General features: G+C 56.6%; 76 pseudogenes; all 76 read right to left on the reverse strand.

Moving 5' to 3' along the window:
- Positions 1–4: 4 nt before the first annotated feature.
- Positions 5–123, reverse strand: LOC136591068 (5S ribosomal RNA; annotated as a pseudogene).
- Positions 124–203: 80 nt separating this feature from the next.
- On the reverse strand, positions 204–322 carry LOC136591021 (5S ribosomal RNA; annotated as a pseudogene).
- An 80-nt stretch (positions 323–402) lies between these two features.
- Positions 403–521, reverse strand: LOC136591077 (5S ribosomal RNA; annotated as a pseudogene).
- An 80-nt stretch (positions 522–601) lies between these two features.
- On the reverse strand, positions 602–720 carry LOC136591101 (5S ribosomal RNA; annotated as a pseudogene).
- Positions 721–800: 80 nt separating this feature from the next.
- Positions 801–919, reverse strand: LOC136591058 (5S ribosomal RNA; annotated as a pseudogene).
- Positions 920–999: 80 nt separating this feature from the next.
- LOC136591127 (5S ribosomal RNA) lies at positions 1,000–1,118 on the reverse strand (annotated as a pseudogene).
- An 80-nt stretch (positions 1,119–1,198) lies between these two features.
- Positions 1,199–1,317, reverse strand: LOC136591027 (5S ribosomal RNA; annotated as a pseudogene).
- Positions 1,318–1,397: 80 nt separating this feature from the next.
- Positions 1,398–1,516, reverse strand: LOC136591039 (5S ribosomal RNA; annotated as a pseudogene).
- An 80-nt stretch (positions 1,517–1,596) lies between these two features.
- On the reverse strand, positions 1,597–1,715 carry LOC136591051 (5S ribosomal RNA; annotated as a pseudogene).
- Positions 1,716–1,993: 278 nt separating this feature from the next.
- Positions 1,994–2,112, reverse strand: LOC136591062 (5S ribosomal RNA; annotated as a pseudogene).
- An 80-nt stretch (positions 2,113–2,192) lies between these two features.
- LOC136591139 (5S ribosomal RNA) lies at positions 2,193–2,311 on the reverse strand (annotated as a pseudogene).
- Positions 2,312–2,391: 80 nt separating this feature from the next.
- LOC136591063 (5S ribosomal RNA) lies at positions 2,392–2,510 on the reverse strand (annotated as a pseudogene).
- Positions 2,511–2,590: 80 nt separating this feature from the next.
- On the reverse strand, positions 2,591–2,709 carry LOC136591073 (5S ribosomal RNA; annotated as a pseudogene).
- Positions 2,710–2,789: 80 nt separating this feature from the next.
- LOC136591085 (5S ribosomal RNA) lies at positions 2,790–2,908 on the reverse strand (annotated as a pseudogene).
- A 278-nt stretch (positions 2,909–3,186) lies between these two features.
- Positions 3,187–3,305, reverse strand: LOC136591096 (5S ribosomal RNA; annotated as a pseudogene).
- Positions 3,306–3,385: 80 nt separating this feature from the next.
- Positions 3,386–3,504, reverse strand: LOC136591107 (5S ribosomal RNA; annotated as a pseudogene).
- Positions 3,505–3,584: 80 nt separating this feature from the next.
- On the reverse strand, positions 3,585–3,703 carry LOC136591071 (5S ribosomal RNA; annotated as a pseudogene).
- An 80-nt stretch (positions 3,704–3,783) lies between these two features.
- On the reverse strand, positions 3,784–3,902 carry LOC136591054 (5S ribosomal RNA; annotated as a pseudogene).
- An 80-nt stretch (positions 3,903–3,982) lies between these two features.
- On the reverse strand, positions 3,983–4,101 carry LOC136591118 (5S ribosomal RNA; annotated as a pseudogene).
- A 278-nt stretch (positions 4,102–4,379) lies between these two features.
- LOC136591102 (5S ribosomal RNA) lies at positions 4,380–4,498 on the reverse strand (annotated as a pseudogene).
- Positions 4,499–4,578: 80 nt separating this feature from the next.
- On the reverse strand, positions 4,579–4,697 carry LOC136591126 (5S ribosomal RNA; annotated as a pseudogene).
- Positions 4,698–4,777: 80 nt separating this feature from the next.
- LOC136591128 (5S ribosomal RNA) lies at positions 4,778–4,896 on the reverse strand (annotated as a pseudogene).
- Positions 4,897–4,976: 80 nt separating this feature from the next.
- On the reverse strand, positions 4,977–5,095 carry LOC136591129 (5S ribosomal RNA; annotated as a pseudogene).
- An 80-nt stretch (positions 5,096–5,175) lies between these two features.
- Positions 5,176–5,294, reverse strand: LOC136591055 (5S ribosomal RNA; annotated as a pseudogene).
- Positions 5,295–5,374: 80 nt separating this feature from the next.
- LOC136591130 (5S ribosomal RNA) lies at positions 5,375–5,493 on the reverse strand (annotated as a pseudogene).
- An 80-nt stretch (positions 5,494–5,573) lies between these two features.
- LOC136591104 (5S ribosomal RNA) lies at positions 5,574–5,692 on the reverse strand (annotated as a pseudogene).
- Positions 5,693–5,772: 80 nt separating this feature from the next.
- LOC136591150 (5S ribosomal RNA) lies at positions 5,773–5,891 on the reverse strand (annotated as a pseudogene).
- Positions 5,892–5,971: 80 nt separating this feature from the next.
- LOC136591115 (5S ribosomal RNA) lies at positions 5,972–6,090 on the reverse strand (annotated as a pseudogene).
- Positions 6,091–6,170: 80 nt separating this feature from the next.
- Positions 6,171–6,289, reverse strand: LOC136591161 (5S ribosomal RNA; annotated as a pseudogene).
- A 677-nt stretch (positions 6,290–6,966) lies between these two features.
- On the reverse strand, positions 6,967–7,085 carry LOC136591078 (5S ribosomal RNA; annotated as a pseudogene).
- An 80-nt stretch (positions 7,086–7,165) lies between these two features.
- Positions 7,166–7,284, reverse strand: LOC136591131 (5S ribosomal RNA; annotated as a pseudogene).
- An 80-nt stretch (positions 7,285–7,364) lies between these two features.
- Positions 7,365–7,483, reverse strand: LOC136591079 (5S ribosomal RNA; annotated as a pseudogene).
- An 80-nt stretch (positions 7,484–7,563) lies between these two features.
- Positions 7,564–7,682, reverse strand: LOC136591103 (5S ribosomal RNA; annotated as a pseudogene).
- An 80-nt stretch (positions 7,683–7,762) lies between these two features.
- On the reverse strand, positions 7,763–7,881 carry LOC136591065 (5S ribosomal RNA; annotated as a pseudogene).
- Positions 7,882–7,961: 80 nt separating this feature from the next.
- On the reverse strand, positions 7,962–8,080 carry LOC136591059 (5S ribosomal RNA; annotated as a pseudogene).
- Positions 8,081–8,160: 80 nt separating this feature from the next.
- LOC136591132 (5S ribosomal RNA) lies at positions 8,161–8,279 on the reverse strand (annotated as a pseudogene).
- An 80-nt stretch (positions 8,280–8,359) lies between these two features.
- On the reverse strand, positions 8,360–8,478 carry LOC136591069 (5S ribosomal RNA; annotated as a pseudogene).
- Positions 8,479–8,558: 80 nt separating this feature from the next.
- On the reverse strand, positions 8,559–8,677 carry LOC136591094 (5S ribosomal RNA; annotated as a pseudogene).
- An 80-nt stretch (positions 8,678–8,757) lies between these two features.
- Positions 8,758–8,876, reverse strand: LOC136591133 (5S ribosomal RNA; annotated as a pseudogene).
- An 80-nt stretch (positions 8,877–8,956) lies between these two features.
- LOC136591134 (5S ribosomal RNA) lies at positions 8,957–9,075 on the reverse strand (annotated as a pseudogene).
- An 80-nt stretch (positions 9,076–9,155) lies between these two features.
- Positions 9,156–9,274, reverse strand: LOC136591112 (5S ribosomal RNA; annotated as a pseudogene).
- An 80-nt stretch (positions 9,275–9,354) lies between these two features.
- On the reverse strand, positions 9,355–9,473 carry LOC136591046 (5S ribosomal RNA; annotated as a pseudogene).
- An 80-nt stretch (positions 9,474–9,553) lies between these two features.
- LOC136591135 (5S ribosomal RNA) lies at positions 9,554–9,672 on the reverse strand (annotated as a pseudogene).
- An 80-nt stretch (positions 9,673–9,752) lies between these two features.
- Positions 9,753–9,871, reverse strand: LOC136591137 (5S ribosomal RNA; annotated as a pseudogene).
- An 80-nt stretch (positions 9,872–9,951) lies between these two features.
- Positions 9,952–10,070, reverse strand: LOC136591080 (5S ribosomal RNA; annotated as a pseudogene).
- An 80-nt stretch (positions 10,071–10,150) lies between these two features.
- On the reverse strand, positions 10,151–10,269 carry LOC136591081 (5S ribosomal RNA; annotated as a pseudogene).
- Positions 10,270–10,349: 80 nt separating this feature from the next.
- On the reverse strand, positions 10,350–10,468 carry LOC136591138 (5S ribosomal RNA; annotated as a pseudogene).
- Positions 10,469–10,548: 80 nt separating this feature from the next.
- Positions 10,549–10,667, reverse strand: LOC136591140 (5S ribosomal RNA; annotated as a pseudogene).
- Positions 10,668–10,747: 80 nt separating this feature from the next.
- LOC136591141 (5S ribosomal RNA) lies at positions 10,748–10,866 on the reverse strand (annotated as a pseudogene).
- Positions 10,867–10,946: 80 nt separating this feature from the next.
- On the reverse strand, positions 10,947–11,065 carry LOC136591082 (5S ribosomal RNA; annotated as a pseudogene).
- Positions 11,066–11,145: 80 nt separating this feature from the next.
- On the reverse strand, positions 11,146–11,264 carry LOC136591083 (5S ribosomal RNA; annotated as a pseudogene).
- Positions 11,265–11,344: 80 nt separating this feature from the next.
- LOC136591113 (5S ribosomal RNA) lies at positions 11,345–11,462 on the reverse strand (annotated as a pseudogene).
- Positions 11,463–11,544: 82 nt separating this feature from the next.
- Positions 11,545–11,663, reverse strand: LOC136591142 (5S ribosomal RNA; annotated as a pseudogene).
- An 80-nt stretch (positions 11,664–11,743) lies between these two features.
- On the reverse strand, positions 11,744–11,862 carry LOC136591084 (5S ribosomal RNA; annotated as a pseudogene).
- Positions 11,863–11,942: 80 nt separating this feature from the next.
- Positions 11,943–12,061, reverse strand: LOC136591105 (5S ribosomal RNA; annotated as a pseudogene).
- A 279-nt stretch (positions 12,062–12,340) lies between these two features.
- LOC136591143 (5S ribosomal RNA) lies at positions 12,341–12,459 on the reverse strand (annotated as a pseudogene).
- Positions 12,460–12,539: 80 nt separating this feature from the next.
- On the reverse strand, positions 12,540–12,658 carry LOC136591086 (5S ribosomal RNA; annotated as a pseudogene).
- An 80-nt stretch (positions 12,659–12,738) lies between these two features.
- On the reverse strand, positions 12,739–12,857 carry LOC136591106 (5S ribosomal RNA; annotated as a pseudogene).
- Positions 12,858–12,937: 80 nt separating this feature from the next.
- LOC136591047 (5S ribosomal RNA) lies at positions 12,938–13,056 on the reverse strand (annotated as a pseudogene).
- Positions 13,057–13,136: 80 nt separating this feature from the next.
- On the reverse strand, positions 13,137–13,255 carry LOC136591144 (5S ribosomal RNA; annotated as a pseudogene).
- Positions 13,256–13,335: 80 nt separating this feature from the next.
- Positions 13,336–13,454, reverse strand: LOC136591145 (5S ribosomal RNA; annotated as a pseudogene).
- Positions 13,455–13,534: 80 nt separating this feature from the next.
- LOC136591119 (5S ribosomal RNA) lies at positions 13,535–13,653 on the reverse strand (annotated as a pseudogene).
- Positions 13,654–13,733: 80 nt separating this feature from the next.
- Positions 13,734–13,852, reverse strand: LOC136591146 (5S ribosomal RNA; annotated as a pseudogene).
- Positions 13,853–13,932: 80 nt separating this feature from the next.
- Positions 13,933–14,051, reverse strand: LOC136591147 (5S ribosomal RNA; annotated as a pseudogene).
- Positions 14,052–14,131: 80 nt separating this feature from the next.
- Positions 14,132–14,250, reverse strand: LOC136591124 (5S ribosomal RNA; annotated as a pseudogene).
- An 80-nt stretch (positions 14,251–14,330) lies between these two features.
- Positions 14,331–14,449, reverse strand: LOC136591095 (5S ribosomal RNA; annotated as a pseudogene).
- An 80-nt stretch (positions 14,450–14,529) lies between these two features.
- On the reverse strand, positions 14,530–14,648 carry LOC136591049 (5S ribosomal RNA; annotated as a pseudogene).
- Positions 14,649–14,728: 80 nt separating this feature from the next.
- LOC136591148 (5S ribosomal RNA) lies at positions 14,729–14,847 on the reverse strand (annotated as a pseudogene).
- Positions 14,848–14,927: 80 nt separating this feature from the next.
- LOC136591149 (5S ribosomal RNA) lies at positions 14,928–15,046 on the reverse strand (annotated as a pseudogene).
- An 80-nt stretch (positions 15,047–15,126) lies between these two features.
- Positions 15,127–15,245, reverse strand: LOC136591060 (5S ribosomal RNA; annotated as a pseudogene).
- An 80-nt stretch (positions 15,246–15,325) lies between these two features.
- LOC136591151 (5S ribosomal RNA) lies at positions 15,326–15,444 on the reverse strand (annotated as a pseudogene).
- An 80-nt stretch (positions 15,445–15,524) lies between these two features.
- On the reverse strand, positions 15,525–15,643 carry LOC136591152 (5S ribosomal RNA; annotated as a pseudogene).
- Positions 15,644–15,723: 80 nt separating this feature from the next.
- On the reverse strand, positions 15,724–15,842 carry LOC136591125 (5S ribosomal RNA; annotated as a pseudogene).
- An 80-nt stretch (positions 15,843–15,922) lies between these two features.
- LOC136591097 (5S ribosomal RNA) lies at positions 15,923–16,041 on the reverse strand (annotated as a pseudogene).
- Positions 16,042–16,121: 80 nt separating this feature from the next.
- Positions 16,122–16,240, reverse strand: LOC136591050 (5S ribosomal RNA; annotated as a pseudogene).
- An 80-nt stretch (positions 16,241–16,320) lies between these two features.
- Positions 16,321–16,439, reverse strand: LOC136591153 (5S ribosomal RNA; annotated as a pseudogene).
- Position 16,440: the final 1 nt, after the last annotated feature.

Here is a 16,440-nt window from a genome sequence, read left to right on the forward strand (position 1 = left end):
TAAAAGTCAACGGAACCTGGGATTCCCAGCCGGTCACCCATACTGGTACTTGCCAGGCCTCAAGCTGGCTGGCAACCGCGATCTGACGAGAGCAGGCACATTCAGCTTAGAATGCCCGTTGACAGCTCCTCCTCCTTTCCTATGGGCTTTCTGCAGTGCGAACGCACCTCCGAAAAGGAAAGAAACCTACTCACGGCCTTAAAAGTCAACGGGACCTGGGATTCCCAGCCGGTCACCCATACTGGTACTTGCCAGGCCTCAAGCTGGCTGGTGGCCGCGATCTGACGAGAGCAGGCACATTCAGCTTAGAATGCCCGTTGACAGCTCCGCCTCCTTTCCTATGGGCTTTCTGCAGTGCGAACGCACCTCCGAAAAGGAAAGAAACCTACTCACGGCCTTAAAAGTCAACGGGACCTGGGATTCCCAGCCGGTCACCCATACTGGTACTTGCCAGGCCTCAAGCTGGCTGGCGGCCGCGATCTGACGAGAGCAGGCACATTCAGCTTAGAATGCCCGTTGGCAGCTCCTCCTCCTTTCCTATGGGCTTTCTGCAGTGCGAACGCACCTCCGAAAAGGAAAGAAACCTACTCACGGCCTTAAAAGTCAACGGGACCTGGGATTCCCAGCCGGTCACCCATACTTGTACTTGCCAGGCCTCAAGCTGGCTGGCGGCCGCGATCTGACGAGAGCAGGCACATTCAGCTTAGAATGCCCGTTGACAGCTCCTCCTCCTTTCCTATGGGCTTTCTGCAGTGCGAACGCACCTCCGAAACGGAAAGAAACCTACTCACGGCCTTAAAAGTCAACGGAACCTGGGATTCCCAGCCGGTCACCCATACTGGTACTTGCCAGGCCTCAAGCTGGCTGGCGGCCGCGATCTGACGAGAGCAGGCACATTCAGCTTAGAATGCCCGTTGACAGCTCCTCCTCCTTTCCTATGGGCTTTCTGCAGTGCGAACGCACCTCCAAAAAGGAAAGAAACCTAATCACGGCCTTAAAAGTCAACGGGACCTGGGATTCCCAGCCGGTCACCCATACTGGTACTTGCCAGGCCTCAAGCTGGCTGGTGGCCGCGATCTGACGAGAGCAGGCACATTCAGCTTAGAATGCCCGTTGACAGCTCCTCCTCCTTTCCTATGGGCTTTCTGCAGTGCGAACGCACCTCCGAAAAGGAAAGAAACCTACTCACGGCCTTAAAAGTCAACGGGACCTGGGATTCCCAGCCGGTCACCCATACTGGTACTTGCCAGGCCTCAAGCTGGCTGGCGGCCGCGATCTGACGAGAGCAGGCACATTCAGCTTAGAATGCCCGTTGACAGCTCCTCCTCCTTTCCTATGGGCTTTCTGCAGTGCGAACGCACCTCCGAAAAGGAAAGAAACCTACTCACGGCCTTAAAAGTCAACGGGACCTGGGATTCCCAGCCGGTCACCCATACTGGTACTTGCCAGGCCTCAAGCTGGCTGGCGGCCGCGATCTGACGAGAGCAGGCACATTCAGCTTAGAATGCCCGTTGACAGCTCCTCCTCCTTTCCTATGGGCTTTCTGCAGTGCGAACGCACCTCCGAAAAGGAAAGAAACCTACTCACGGCCTTAAAAGTCAACGGGACCTGGGATTCCCAGCCGGTCACCCATACTGGTACTTGCCAGGCCTCAAGCTGGCTGGCGGCCGCGATCTGACGAGAGCAGGCACATTCAGCTTAGAATGCCCGTTGACAGCTTCTCCTCCTTTCCTATGGGCTTTCTGCAGTGCGAACGCACCTCCGAAAAGGAAAGAAACCTACTCACGGCCTTAAAAGTCAACGGGACCTGGGATTCCCAGCCGGTCACCCATACTGGTACTTGCCAGGCCTCAAGCTGGCTGGCGGCCGCGATCTGACGAGAGCAGGCACATTCAGCTTAGAATGCCGTTGACAGCTCCTCCTCCTTTCCTATGGGCTTTCTGCAGTGCGAACGCACCTCCGAAAAGGAAAGAAACCTACTCACGGCCTTAAAAGTCAACGGGACCTGGGATTCCCAGCCGGTCACCCATACTGGTACTTGCCAGGCCTCAAGCTGGCTGGCGGCCGCGATCTGACGAGAGCAGGCACATTCAGCTTAGAATGCCCGTTGACAGCTCCTACTCCTTTCCTATGGGCTTTCTGCAGTGCGAACGCACCTCCGAAAAGGAAAGAAACCTACTCACGGCCTTAAAAGTCAACGGGACCTGGGATTCCCAGCCGGTCACCCATACTGGTACTTGCCAGGCCTCAAGCTGGCTGGTGGCCGCGATCTGACGAGAGCAGGCACATTCAGCTTAGAATGCCCGTTGACAGCTCCTCCTCCTTTCCTATGGGCTTTCTGCAGTGCGAACGCACCTCCGAAAAGGAAAGAAACCTACTCACGGCCTTAAAAGTCAACGGGACCTGGGATTCCCAGCCGGTCACCCATACTGGTACTTGCCAGGCCTCAAACTGGCTGGCGGCCGCGATCTGACGAGAGCAGGCACATTCAGCTTAGAATGCCCGTTGACAGCTCCTCCTCCTTTCCTATGGGCTTTCTGCAGTGCGAACGCACCTCCGAAAAGGAAAGAAACCTACTCACGGCCTTAAAAGTCAACGGGACCTGGGATTCCCAGCCGGTCACCCATACTGGTACTTGCCAGGCCTCAAGCTGGCTGGCGGCCGCGATCTGACGAGAGCAGGCACATTCAGCTTAGAATGCCCGTTGACAGCTCCTCCTCCTTTCCTATGGGCTTTCTGCAGTGCGAACGCACCTCCGAAAAGGAAAGAAACCTACTCACGGCCTTAAAAGTCAACGGGACCTGGGATTCCCAGCCGGTCACCCATACTGGTACTTGCCAGGCCTCAAGCTGGCTGGCGGCCGCGATCTGACGAGAGCAGGCACATTCAGCTTAGAATGCCCGTTGACAGCTCCTCCTCCTTTCCTATGGGCTTTCTGCAGTGCGAACGCACCTCCGAAAAGGAAAGAAACCTACTCACGGCCTTAAAAGTCAACGGGACCTGGGATTCCCAGCCGGTCACCCATACTGGTACTTGCCAGGCCTCAAGCTGGCTGGCGGCCGCGATCTGACGAGAGCAGGCACATTCAGCTTAGAATGCCGTTGACAGCTCCTCCTCCTTTCCTATGGGCTTTCTGCAGTGCGAACGCACCTCCGAAAAGGAAAGAAACCTACTCACGGCCTTAAAAGTCAACGGGACCTGGGATTCCCAGCCGGTCACCCATACTGGTACTTGCCAGGCCTCAAGCTGGCTGGCGGCCGCGATCTGACGAGAGCAGGCACATTCAGCTTAGAATGCCCGTTGACAGCTCCTACTCCTTTCCTATGGGCTTTCTGCAGTGCGAACGCACCTCCGAAAAGGAAAGAAACCTACTCACGGCCTTAAAAGTCAACGGGACCTGGGATTCCCAGCCGGTCACCCATACTGGTACTTGCCAGGCCTCAAGCTGGCTGGCGGCCGCGATCTGACGAGAGCAGGCACATTCAGCTTAGAATGCCCGTTGACAGCTCCTCCTCCTTTCCTATGGGCTTTCTGCAGTGCGAACGCACCTCCGAAAAGGAAAGAAACCTACTCACGGCCTTAAAAGTCAACGGGACCTGGGATTCCCAGCCGGTCACCCATACTGGTACTTGCCAGGCCTCAAGCTGGCTGGCGGCCGCGATCTGACGAGAGCAGGCAGATTCAGCTTAGAATGCCCGTTGACAGCTCCTCCTCCTTTCCTATGGGCTTTCTGCAGTGCGAACGCACCTCCGAAAAGGAAAGAAACCTACTCACGGCCTTAAAAGTCAACAGGACCTGGGATTCCCAGCCGGTCACCCATACTGGTACTTGCCAGGCCTCAAGCTGGCTGGCGGCCGCGATCTGACGAGAGCAGGCACATTCAGCTTAGAATGCCCGTTGACAGCTCCTCCTCCTTTCCTATGGGCTTTCTGCAGTGCGAACGCACCTCCGAAAAGGAAAGAAACCTACTCACGGCCTTAAAAGTCAACGGGACCTGGGATTCCCAGCCGGTCACCCATACTGGTACTTGCCAGGCCTCAAGCTGGCTGGCGGCCGCGATCTGACGAGAGCAGGCACATTCAGCTTAGAATGCCCGTTGACAGCTCCTCCTCCTTTCCTATGGGCTTTCTGCAGTGCGAACGCACCTCCGAAAAGGAAAGAAACCTACTCACGGCCTTAAAAGTCAACGGGACCTGGGATTCCCAGCCGGTCACCCATACTGGTACTTGCCAGGCCTCAAGCTGGCTGGCGGCCGCGATCTGACGAGAGCAGGCACATTCAGCTTAGAATGCCGTTGACAGCTCCTCCTCCTTTCCTATGGGCTTTCTGCAGTGCGAACGCACCTCCGAAAAGGAAAGAAACCTACTCACGGCCTTAAAAGTCAACGGGACCTGGGATTCCCAGCCGGTCACCCATACTGGTACTTGCCAGGCCTCAAGCTGGCTGGCGGCCGCGATCTGACGAGAGCAGGCACATTCAGCTTAGAATGCCCGTTTACAGCTCCTACTCCTTTCCTATGGGCTTTCTGCAGTGCGAACGCACCTCCGAAAAGGAAAGAAACCTACTCACGGCCTTAAAAGTCAACGGGACCTGGGATTCCCAGCCGGTCACCCATACTGGTACTTGCCAGGCCTCAAGCTGGCTGGCGGCCGCGATCTGACGAGAGCAGGCACATTCAGCTTAGAATGCCCGTTGACAGCTCCTCCTCCTTTCCTATGGGCTTTCTGCAGTGCGAACGCACCTCCGAAAAGGAAAGAAACCTACTCACGGCCTTAAAAGTCAACGGGACCTGGGATTCCCAGCCGGTCACCCATACTGGTACTTGCCAGGCCTCAAGCTGGCTGGCGGCCGCGATCTGACGAGAGCAGGCACATTCAGCTTAGAATGCCCGTTGACAGCTCCTCCTCCTTTCCTATGGGCTTTCTGCAGTGCGAACGCACCTCCGAAAAGGAAAGAAACCTACTCACGGCCTTAAAAGTCAACGGGACCTGGGATTCCCAGCCGGTCACCCATACTGGTACTTGCCAGGCCTCAAGCTGGCTGGCGGCCGCGATCTGACGAGAGCAGGCACATTCAGCTTAGAATGCCCGTTGACAGCTCCTCCTCCTTTCCTATGGGCTTTCTGCAGTGCGAACGCACCTCCGAAAAGGAAAGAAACCTACTCACGGCCTTAAAAGTCAACAGGACCTGGGATTCCCAGCCGGTCACCCATACTGGTACTTGCCAGGCCTCAAGCTGGCTGGCGGCCGCGATCTGACGAGAGCAGGCACATTCAGCTTAGAATGCCCGTTGACAGCTTCTCCTCCTTTCCTATGGACTTTCTGCAGTGCGAACGCACCTCCGAAAAGGAAAGAAACCTACTCACGGCCTTAAAAGTCAACGGGACCTGGGATTCCCAGCCGGTCACCCATACTGGTACTTGCCAGGCCTCAAGCTGGCTGGCGGCCGCGATCTGACGAGAGCAGGCACATTCAGCTTAGAATGCCCGTTGACAGCTCCTCCTCCTTTCCTATGGGCTTTCTGCAGTGCGAACGCACCTCCGAAAAGGAAAGAAACCTACTCACGGCCTTAAAAGTCAATGGGACCTGGGATTCCCAGCCGGTCACCCATACTGGTACTTGCCAGGCCTCAAGCTGGCTGGCGGCCGCGATCTGACGAGAGCAGGCACATTCAGCTTAGAATGCCCGTTGACAGCTCCTCCTCCTTTCCTATGGGCTTTCTGCAGTGCGAGCGCACCGCCGAAAAGGAAAGAAACCTACTCACTTCCTTAAAAGTCAACGGGACCTGGGATTCCCAGCCGGTCACCCATACTGGTACTTGCCAGGCCTCAAGCTGGCTGGCGGCCGCGATCTGACGAGAGCAGGCACATTCAGCTTAGAATGCCCGTTGACAGCTCCTCCTCCTTTCCTATGGGCTTTCTGCAGTGCGAACGCACCTCCGAAAAGGAAAGAAACCTACTCACGGCCTTAAAAGTCAACGGGACTTGGGATTCCCAGCCGGTCACCCATACTGGTACTTGCCAGGCCTCAAGCTGGCTGGCGGCCGCGATCTGACGAGAGCAGGCACATTCAGCTTAGAATACCCGTTGACAGCTCCTCCTCCTTTCCTATGGGCTTTCTGCAGTGCGAACGCACCTCCGAAAAGGAAAGAAACCTACTCACGGCCTTAAAAGTCAACGGGACCTGGGATTCCCAGCCGGTCACCCATACTGGTACTTGCCAGGCCTCAAGCTGGCTGGCGGCCGCGATCTGACGAGAGCAGGCACATTCAGCTTAGAATGCCCGTTGACAGCTCCTCCTCCTTTCCTATGGGCTTTCTGCAGTGCGAACGCACCTCCGAAAAGGAAAGAAACCTACTCACGGCCTTAAAAGTCAACGGGACCTGGGATTCCCAGCCGGTCACCCATACTGGTACTTGCCAGGCCTCAAGCTGGCTGGCGGCCGCGATGTGACGAGAGCAGGCACATTCAGCTTAGAATGCCCGTTGACAGCTCCTCCTCCTTTCCTATGGGCTTTCTGCAGTGCGAACGCACCTCCGAAAAGGAAAGAAACCTACTCACGGCCTTAAAAGTCAACGGGACCTGGGATTCCCAGCCTTTCACCCATACTGGTACTTGCCAGGCCTCAAGCTGGCTGGCGGCCGCGATCTGACGAGAGCAGGCACATTCAGCTTAGAATGCCCGTTGACAGCTCCTCCTCCTTTCCTATGGGCTTTCTGCAGTCCGAACGCACCTCCGAAAAGGAAAGAAACCTACTCACGGCCTTAAAAGTCAACGGGACCTGGGATTCCCAGCCGGTCACCCATACTGGTACTTGCCAGACCTCAAGCTGGCCGGCGGCCGCGATCTGACGAGAGCAGGCACATTCAGCTTAGAATGCCCGTTGGCAGCTCCTCCTCCTTTCCTATGGGCTTTCTGCAGTGCGAACGCACCTCCGAAAAGGAAAGAAACCTACTCACGGCCTTAAAAGTCAACGGGACCTGGGATTCCCAGCCGGTCACCCATACTGGTACTTGCCAGGCCTCAAGCTGGCTGGCGGCCGCGATCTGACGAGAGCAGGCACATTCAGCTTAGAATGCCCGTTGGCAGCTCCTCCTCCTTTCCTATGGGCTTTCTGCAGTGCGAACGCACCTCCGAAAAGGAAAGAAACCTACTCACGGCCTTAAAAGTCAACGGGACCTGGGATTCCCAGCCGGTCACCCATACTGGTACTTGCCAGGCCTCAAGCTGGCTGGCGGCCGCGATCTGACGAGAGCAGGCACATTCAGCTTAGAATGCCCGTTGACAGCTCCTCCTCCTTTCCTATGGGCTTTCTGCAGTGCGAACGCACCTCCGAAAAGGAAAGAAACCTACTCACGGCCTTAAAAGTCAACGGGACCTGGGATTCCCAGCCGGTCACCCATACTGGTACTTGCCAGGCCTCAAGCTGGCTGGCGGCCGCGATCTGACGAGAGCAGGCACATTCAGCTTAGAATGCCCGTTGGCAGCTCCTCCTCCTTTCCTATGGGCTTTCTGCAGTGCGAACGCACCTCCGAAAAGGAAAGAAACCTACTCACGGCCTTAAAAGTCAACGGGACCTGGGATTCCCAGCCGGTCACCCATACTGGTACTTGCCAGGCCTCAAGCTGGCTGGCGGCCGCGATCTGACGAGAGCAGGCACATTCATCTTAGAATGCCCGTTGACAGCTCCTCCTCCTTTCCTATGGGCTTTCTGCAGTGCGAACGCACCTCCGAAAAGGAAAGAAACCTACTCACGGCCTTAAAAATCAACGGGACCTGGGATTCCCAGCCGGTCACCCATACTGGTACTTGCCAGGCCTCAAGCTGGCTGGCGGCCGCGATCTGACGAGAGCAGGCACATTCAGCTTAGAATGCCCGTTGACAGCTCCTCCTCCTTTCCTATGGGCTTTCTGCAGTGCGAACGCACCTCCGAAAAGGAAAGAAACCTACTCACGGCCTTAAAAGTCAACGGGACCTGGGATTCCCAGCCGGTCACCCATACTGGTACTTGCCAGGCCTCAAGCTGGCTGGCGGCCGCGATCTGATGAGAGCAGGCACATTCAGCTTAGAATGCCCGTTGGCAGCTCCTCCTCCTTTCCTATGGGCTTTCTGCAGTGCGAACGCACCTCCGAAAAGGAAAGAAACCTACTCACGGCCTTAAAAGTCAACGGGACCTGGGATTCCCAGCCGGTCACCCATACTGGTACTTGCCAGGCCTCAAGCTGGCTGGCGGCCGCGATCTGACGAGAGCAGGCACATTCAGCTTAGAATGCCCGTTGACAGCTCCTCCTCCTTTCCTATGGGCTTTCTGCAGTGCGAACGCACCTCCGAAAAGGAAAGAAACCTACTCACGGCCTTAAAAGTCAACGGGACCTGGGATTCCCAGCCGGTCACCCACACTGGTACTTGCCAGGCCTCAAGCTGGCTGGCGGCCGCGATCTGACGAGAGCAGGCACATTCAGCTTAGAATACCCGTTGACAGCTCCTCCTCCTTTCCTATGGGCTTTCTGCAGTGCGAACGCACCTCCGAAAAGGAAAGAAACCTACTCACGGCCTTAAAAGTCAACGGGACCTGGGATTCCCAGCCGGTCACCCATACTGGTACTTGCCAGGCCTCAAGCTGGCTGGCGGCCGCGACCTGACGAGAGCAGGCACATTCAGCTTAGAATGCCCGTTGACAGCTCCTCCTCCTTTCCTATGGGCTTTCTGCAGTGCGAACGCACCTCCGAAAAGGAAAGAAACCTACTCACGGCCTTAAAAGTCAACGGGACCTGGGATTCCCAGCCGGTCACCCATACTGGTACTTGCCAGGCCTCAAGCTGGCTGGCGGCCGCGATCTGACGAGAGCAGGCACATTCAGCTTAGAATGCCCGTTGACAGCTCCTCCTCCTTTCCTATGGGCTTTCTGCAGTGAGAACGCACCTCCGAAAAGGAAAGAAACCTACTCACGGCCTTAAAAGTCAACGGGACCTGGGATTCCCAGCCGGTCACCCATACTGGTACTTGCCAGGCCTCAAGCTGGCTGGCGGCCGCGATCTGACGAGAGCAGGCACATTCAGCTTAGAATGCCCGTTGACAGCTCCTCCTCCTTTCCTATGGGCTTTCTGCAGTGCGAACGCACCTCCGAAAAGGAAAGAAACCTACTCACGGCCTTAAAAGTCAACGGGACCTAGGATTCCCAGCCAGTCACCCATACTGGTACTTGCCAGGCCTCAAGCTGGCTGGCGGCCGCGATCTGACGAGAGCAGGCACATTCAGCTTAGAATGCCCGTTGACAGCTCCTCCTCCTTTCCTATGGGCTTTCTGCAGTGCGAACGCACCTCCGAAAAGGAAAGAAACCTACTCACGGCCTTAAAAGTCAACGGGACCTGGGATTCCCAGCCGGTCACCCACACTGGTACTTGCCAGGCCTCAAGCTGGCTGGCGGCCGCGATCTGACGAGAGCAGGCACATTCAGCTTAGAATGCCCGTTGACAGCTCCTCCTCCTTTCCTATGGGCTTTCTGCAGTGCGAACGCACCTCCGAAAAGGAAAGAAACCTACTCACGGCCTTAAAAGTCAACGGGACCTGGGATTCCCAGCCGGTCACCCATACTGGTACTTGCCAGGCCTCAAGCTGGCTGGCGGCCGCGATCTGACGAGAGCAGGCACATTCAGCTTAGAATGCCCGTTGACAGCTCCTCCTCCTTTCCTATGGGCTTTCTGCAGTGCGAACGCACCTCCGAAAAGGAAAGAAACCTACTCACGGCCTTAAAAGTCAACGGGACCTGGGATTCCCAGCCGGTCACCCATACTGGTACTTGCCAGGCCTCAAGCTGGCTGGCGGCCGCGATCTGACGAGAGCAGGCACATTCAGCTTAGAATGCCCGTTGACAGCTCCTCCTCCTTTCCTATGGGCTTTCTGCAGTGCGAACGCACCTCCGAAAAGGAAAGAAACCTACTCACGGCCTTAAAAGTCAACGGGACCTGGGATTCCCAGCCGGTCACCCATACTGGTACTTGCCAGGCCTCAAGCTGGCTGGCGGCCGCGATCTGACGAGAGCAGGCACATTCAGCTTAGAATGCCCGTTGGCAGCTCCTCCTCCTTTCCTATGGGCTTTCTGCAGTGCGAACGCACCTCCGAAAAGGAAAGAAACCTACTCACGGCCTTAAAAGTCAACGGGACCTGGGATTCCCAGCCGGTCACCCATACTGGTACTTGCCAGGCCTCAAGCTGGCTGGCGGCCGCGATCTGACGAGAGCAGGCACATTCAGCTTAGAATGCCCGTTGGCAGCTCCTCCTCCTTTCCTATGGGCTTTCTGCAGTGCGAACGCACCTCCGAAACGGAAAGAAACCTACTCACGGCCTTAAAAGTCAACGGGACCTGGGATTCCCAGCCGGTCACCCATACTGGTACTTGCCAGGCCTCAAGCTGGCTGGCGGCCGCGATCTGACGAGAGCAGGCACATTCAGCTTAGAATGCCCGTTGACAGCTCCTCCTCCTTTCCTATGGGCTTTCTGCAGTGCGAACGCACCTCCGAAAAGGAAAGAAACCTACTCACGGCCTTAAAAGTCAACGGGACCTGGGATTCCCAGCCGGTCACCCATACTGGTACTTGCCAGGCCTCAAGCTGGCTGGCGGCCGCGATCTGACGAGAGCAGGCACATTCAGCTTAGAATGCCCGTTGACAGCTCCTCCTCCTTTCCTATGGGCTTTCTGCAGTGCGAACGCACCTCCGAAAAGGAAAGAAACCTACTCACGGCCTTAAAAGTCAACGGGACCTGGGATTCCCAGCCGGTCACCCATACTGGTACTTGCCAGGCCTCAAGCTGGCTGGCGGCCGCGATCTGACGAGAGCAGGCACATTCAGCTTAGAATGCCCGTTGACAGCTCCTCCTCCTTTCCTATGGGCTTTCTGCAGTGCGAACGCACCTCCGAAAAGGAAAGAAACCTACTCACGGCCTTAAAAGTCAACGGGACCTGGGATTCCCAGCCGGTCACCCATACTGGTACTTGCCAGGCCTCAAGCTGGCTGGCGGCCGCGATCTGACGAGAGCAGGCACATTCAGCTTAGAATGCCCGTTGGCAGCTCCTCCTCCTTTCCTATGGGCTTTCTGCAGTGCGAACGCACCTCCGAAAAGGAAAGAAACCTACTCACGGCCTTAAAAGTCAACGGGACCTGGGATTCCCAGCCGGTCACCCATACTGGTACTTGCCAGGCCTCAAGCTGGCTGGCGGCCGCGATCTGACGAGAGCAGGCACATTCAGCTTAGAATGCCCGTTGGCAGCTCCTCCTCCTTTCCTATGGGCTTTCTGCAGTGCGAACGCACCTCCGAAAAGGAAAGAAACCTACTCACGGCCTTAAAAGTCAACGGGACCTGGATTCCCAGCCGGTCACCCATACTGGTACTTGCCAGGCCTCAAGCTGGCTGGCGGCCGCGATCTGACGAGAGCAGGCACATTCAGCTTAGAATGCCCGTTGGACAGCTCCTCCTCCTTTCCTATGGGCTTTCTGCAGTGCGAACGCACCTCCGAAAAGGAAAGAAACCCTACTCACGGCCTTAAAAGTCAACGGGACCTGGGATTCCCAGCCGGTCACCCATACTGGTACTTGCCAGGCCTCAAGCTGGCTGGCGGCCGCGATCTGACGAGAGCAGGCACATTCAGCTTAGAATGCCCGTTGACAGCTCCTCCTCCTTTCCTATGGGCTTTCTGCAGTGCGAACGCACCTCCGAAAAGGAAAGAAACCTACTCACGGCCTTAAAAGTCAACGGGACCTGGGATTCCCAGCCGGTCACCCATACTGGTACTTGCCAGGCCTCAAGCTGGCTGGCGGCCGCGATCTGACGAGAGCAGGCACATTCAGCTTAGAATGCCCGTTGGCAGCTCCTCCTCCTTTCCTATGGGCTTTCTGCAGTGCGAACGCACCTCCGAAAAGGAAAGAAACCTACTCACGGCCTTAAAAGTCAACGGGACCTGGGATTTCCAGCCGGTCACCCATACTGGTACTTGCCAGGCCTCAAGCTGGCTGGCGGCCGCGATCTGACGAGAGCAGGAACATTCAGCTTAGAATGCCCGTTGACAGCTCCTCCTCCTTTCCTATGGGCTTTCTGCAGTGCGAACGCACCTCCGAAAAGGAAAGAAACCTACTCACGGCCTTAAAAGTCAACGGGACCTGTGATTCCCAGCCGGTCACCCACACTGGTACTTGCCAGGCCTCAAGCTGGCTGGCGGCCGCGATCTGACGAGAGCAGGCACATTCAGCTTAGAATGCCTGTTGACAGCTCCTCCTCCTTTCCTATGGGCTTTCTGCAGTGCGAACGCACCTCCGAAAAGGAAAGAAACCTACTCACGGCCTTAAAAGTCAACGGGACCTGGGATTCCCAGCCGGTCACCCATACTGGTACTTGCCAGGCCTCAAGCTGGCTGGCGGCCGCGATCTGACGAGAGCAGGCACATTCAGCTTAGAATGCCCGTTGACAGCTCCTCCTCCTTTCCTATGGGCTTTCTGCAGTGCGAACGCATCTCCGAAAAGGAAAGAAACCTACTCACGGCCTTAAAAGTCAACGGGACCTGGGATTCCCAGCCGGTCACCCATACTGGTACTTGCCAGGCCTCAAGCTGGCTGGCGGCCGCGATCTGACGAGAGCAGGCACATTCAGCTTAGAATGCCCGTTGGCAGCTCCTCCTCCTTTCCTATGGGCTTTCTGCAGTGCGAACGCACCTCCGAAAAGGAAAGAAACCTACTCACGGCCTTAAAAGTCAACGGGACCTGGGATTTCCAGCCGGTCACCCATACTGGTACTTGCCAGGCCTCAAGCTGGCTGGCGGCCGCGATCTGACGAGAGCAGGAACATTCAGCTTAGAATGCCCGTTGACAGCTCCTCCTCCTTTCCTATGGGCTTTCTGCAGTGCGAACGCACCTCCGAAAAGGAAAGAAACCTACTCACGGCCTTAAAAGTCAACGGGACCTGGGATTCCCAGCCGGTCACCCACACTGGTACTTGCCAGGCCTCAAGCTGGCTGGCGGCCGCGATCTGACGAGAGCAGGCACATTCAGCTTAGAATGCCCGTTGACAGCTCCTCCTCCTTTCCTATGGGCTTTCTGCAGTGCGAACACACCTCCGAAAAGGAAAGAAACCTACTCACGGCCTTAAAAGTCAACGGGACCTGGGATTCCCAGCCGGTCACCCATACTGGTACTTGCCAGGCCTCAAGCTGGCTGGCGGCCGCGATCTGACGAGAGCAGGCACATTCAGCTTAGAATGCCCGTTGACAGCTCCTCCTCCTTTCCTATGGGCTTTCTGCAGTGCGAACGCACCTCCGAAAAGGAAAGAAACCTACTCACGGCCTTAAAAGTCAACGGGACCTGGGATTCCCAGCCGGTCACCCATACTGGTACTTGCCAGGCCTCAAGCTGGCTGGCGGCCGCGATCTGACGAGAGCAGGCACATTCAGCTTAGAATGCCCGTTGACAGCTCCTCCTCCTTTCCTATGGGCTTTCTGCAGTGCGAACGCACCTCCGAAAAGGAAAGAAACCTACTCACGGCCTTAAAAGTCAACGGGACCTGGGATTCCCAGCCGGTCACCCATACTGGTACTTGCCAGGCCTCAAGCTGGCAGGCGGCCGCGATCTGACGAGAGCAGGCACATTCAGCTTAGAATACCCGTTGACAGCTCCTCCTCCTTTCCTATGGGCTTTCTGCAGTGCGAACGCACCTCCGAAAAGGAAAGAAACCTACTCACGGCCTTAAAAGTCAACGGGACCTGGGATTCCCAGCCGGTCACCCATACTGGTACTTGCCAGGCCTCAAGCTGGCTGGCGGCCGCGATCTGACGAGAGCAGGCACATTCAGCTTAGAATGCCCGTTGACAGCTCCTCCTCCTTTCCTATGGGCTTTCTGCAGTGCGAACGCACCTCCGAAAAGGAAAGAAACCTACTCACGGCCTTAAAAGTCAACGGGACCTGGGATTCCCAGCCGGTCACCCATACTGGTACTTGCCAGGCCTCAAGCTGGCTGGCGGCCGCGATCTGACGAGAGCAGGCACATTCAGCTTAGAATGCCCGTTGACAGCTCCTCCTCCTTTCCTATGGGCTTTCTGCAGTGCGAACGCACCTCCGAAAAGGAAAGAAACCTACTCACGGCCTTAAAAGTCAATGGGACCTGGGATTCCCAGCCGGTCACCCATACTGGTACTTGCCAGGCCTCAAGCTGGCTGGCGGCCACGATCTGACGAGAGCAGGCACATTCAGCTTAGAATGCCCGTTGACAGCTCCTCCTCCTTTCCTATGGGCTTTCTGCAGTGCGAACGCACCTCCGAAAAGGAAAGAAACCTACTCACGGCCTTAAAAGTCAACGGGACCTGGGATTCCCAGCCAGTCACCCATACTGGTACTTGCCAGGCCTCAAGCTGGCTGGCGGCCGCGATCTGACGAGAGCAGGCACATTCAGCTTAGAATGCCCGTTGACAGCTCCTCCTCCTTTCCTATGGGCTTTCTGCAGTGCGAACGCACCTCCGAAAAGGAAAGAAACCTACTCACGGCCTTAAAAGTCAACGGGACCTGGGATTCCCAGCCGGTCACCCACACTGGTACTTGCCAGGCCTCAAGCTGGCTGGCGGCCGCGATCTGACGAGAGCAGGCACATTCAGCTTAGAATGCCCGTTGACAGCTCCTCCTCCTTTCCTATGGGCTTTCTGCAGTGCGAACGCACCTCCGAAAAGGAAAGAAACCTACTCACGGCCTTAAAAGTCAACGGGACCTGGGATTCCCAGCCGGTCACCCATACTGGTACTTGCCAGGCCTCAAGCTGGCTGGCGGCCGCGATCTGACGAGAGCAGGCACATTCAGCTTAGAATGCCCGTTGACAGCTCCTCCTCCTTTCCTATGGGCTTTCTGCAGTGCGAACGCACCTCCGAAAAGGAAAGAAACCTACTCACGGCCTTAAAAGTCAACGGGACCTGGGATTCCCAGCCGGTCACCCATACTGGTACTTGCCAGGCCTCAAGCTGGCTGGCGGCCGCGATCTGACGAGAGCAGGCACATTCAGCTTAGAATGCCCGTTGACAGCTCCTCATCCTTTCCTATGGGCTTTCTGCAGTGCGAACGCACCTCCGAAAAGGAAAGAAACCTACTCACGGCCTTAAAAGTCAACGGGACCTGGGATTCCCAGCCGGTCACCCATACTGGTACTTGCCAGGCCTCAAGCTGGCTGGCGGCCGCGATCTGACGAGAGCAGGCACATTCAGCTTAGAATACCCGTTGACAGCTCCTCCTCCTTTCCTATGGGCTTTCTGCAGTGCGAACGCACCTCCGAAAAGGAAAGAAACCTACTCACGGCCTTAAAAGTCAACGGGACCTGGGATTCCCAGCCGGTCACCCATACTGGTACTTGCCAGGCCTCAAGCTGGCTGGCGGCCGCGATCTGACGAGAGCAGGCACATTCAGCTTAGAATGCCCGTTGACAGCTCCTCCTCCTTTCCTATGGGCTTTCTGCAGTGCGAACGCACCTCCGAAGAGGAAAGAAACCTACTCACGGCCTTAAAAGTCAACGGGACCTGGGATTCCCAGCCGGTCACCCATACTGGTACTTGCCAGGCCTCAAGCTGGCTGGCGGCCGCGATCTGACGAGAGCAGGCACATTCAGCTTAGAATGCCCGTTGACAGCTCCTCCTCCTTTCCTATGGGCTTTCTGCAGTGCGAACGCACCTCCGAAAAGGAAAGAAACCTACTCACGGCCTTAAAAGTCAATGGGACCTGGGATTCCCAGCCGGTCACCCATACTGGTACTTGCCAGGCCTCAAGCTGGCTGGCGGCCACGATCTGACGAGAGCAGGCACATTCAGCTTAGAATGCCCGTTGACAGCTCCTCCTCCTTTCCTATGGGCTTTCTGCAGTGCGAACGCACCTCCGAAAAGGAAAGAAACCTACTCACGGCCTTAAAAGTCAACGGGACCTGGGATTCCCAGCCAGTCACCCATACTGGTACTTGCCAGGCCTCAAGCTGGCTGGCGGCCGCGATCTGACGAGAGCAGGCACATTCAGCTTAGAATGCCCGTTGACAGCTCCTCCTCCTTTCCTATGGGCTTTCTGCAGTGCGAACGCACCTCCGAAAAGGAAAGAAACCTACTCACGGCCTTAAAAGTCAACGGGACCTGGGATTCCCAGCCGGTCACCCACACTGGTACTTGCCAGGCCTCAAGCTGGCTGGCGGCCGCGATCTGACGAGAGCAGGCACATTCAGCTTAGAATGCCCGTTGACAGCTCCTCCTCCTTTCCTATGGGCTTTCTGCAGTGCGAACGCACCTCCGAAAAGGAAAGAAACCTACTCACGGCCTTAAAAGTCAACGGGACCTGGGATTCCCAGCCGGTCACCCATACTGGTACTTGCCAGGCCTCAAGCTGGCTGGCGGCCGCGATCTGACGAGAGCAGGCACATTCAGCTTAGAATGCCCGTTGACA

This window comes from Eleutherodactylus coqui, unplaced genomic scaffold (assembly GCF_035609145.1).
Source record: "Eleutherodactylus coqui strain aEleCoq1 unplaced genomic scaffold, aEleCoq1.hap1 HAP1_SCAFFOLD_796, whole genome shotgun sequence".
Classification (NCBI taxonomy): Eukaryota; Metazoa; Chordata; class Amphibia; order Anura; family Eleutherodactylidae; genus Eleutherodactylus; species Eleutherodactylus coqui.